The 1,054-nt window shown below is 34.9% G+C and overlaps 1 non-coding gene across 1 annotated transcript; it reads right to left on the reverse strand.

The window, feature by feature from the left end:
* Positions 1-524: 524 nt before the first annotated feature.
* On the reverse strand, positions 525-632 carry LOC116152436 (U6 spliceosomal RNA). The gene has a single exon (XR_004136067.1). It is a non-coding gene; the product is annotated as a U6 spliceosomal RNA (small nuclear RNA).
* Positions 633-1,054: the final 422 nt, after the last annotated feature.

Consider the following 1,054-nt stretch of genomic DNA (forward strand, 5'->3'; position numbering starts at 1 on the left):
CTTTAGCTGGACACACTGATGCCCCAAGCAGAATTTGGGTTTATTAGGAAGAAGGAAGTGGAAATAGATATTGTGTAGACAAAGAACAGTGTCTGCCATAGATTATTGGTGTAGAATTCGACATTTCAATTTCAATTAGTTGAATTTGGCATATCATTCATTCCAAGCTGTTAAAATAATTTGGATCCTATGTCTGTCATCCACGATATTTGTCATGCTTCCTAGTTTGGTGTCATCTACAAATATCACCACTGCCATTAATATCCTTATTAAGGATCTGGTACTGAACAAAACAGAGCTGAGAATGGAGCCCTCCAGCTCCTGATCTTTTGTCATAAAAATGTGTAGCTAAGCTTGGCATTTACAAGGTCGTCAATAAACATGTGTTAAATTAATGAAAGTTATATATGATGATGAATACCTAGAAATTGGTTTTGAGATTGGTTTAATTGCCAGGCTATGTTACTTCCTTGAGCAACATGGATTGTTGGTTTATGTTGAATCACTTGATTTCTTCTTTTTTTTTCAATAGAAAATGTTTCACAAGTTTGTGTGTCATCCTTGTGCAGGAGCCATGATAATCTTTCTCCACATTATTCCAATTGTAGTGTTTGTGCTGCTGAGACAGGCACTGAATCACTTCATTTCTCACAGCATCATGCCACAAATTAAGGAGGATATATTTCTTCACCATGTAAGAAGCACATGAATGTCACCCCTGAGGATATACATGTGTTAATACCTGCAACTTCCCACTGCCATGATAAATACTTTTTTTGCCTTTTGCATAAATGTCAAAACATGAAGACATGTAGCAGATCTCTTTTTCATGCTATGAGATACTCTTATCTATATAAATAGTCACAAGTGAGTATACCCTGGTAGGATGTAGACCACTGATTTTTGATTATCAAACTACAAAAATTTTTGAATCACTTGTCAACATCTAAAAATTGTATAATTTCACATAAAAATGGCTTTTTTACTTCTCTTGAATAATTATCATTTCTGGTTTCATTCTAGTTTCAGTAGGTGCACATTCACACATGGCCTA

Source organism: Camelus dromedarius, chromosome 3, assembly GCF_036321535.1.
Source record: "Camelus dromedarius isolate mCamDro1 chromosome 3, mCamDro1.pat, whole genome shotgun sequence".
NCBI classification, from domain to species: domain Eukaryota; kingdom Metazoa; phylum Chordata; class Mammalia; order Artiodactyla; family Camelidae; genus Camelus; species Camelus dromedarius.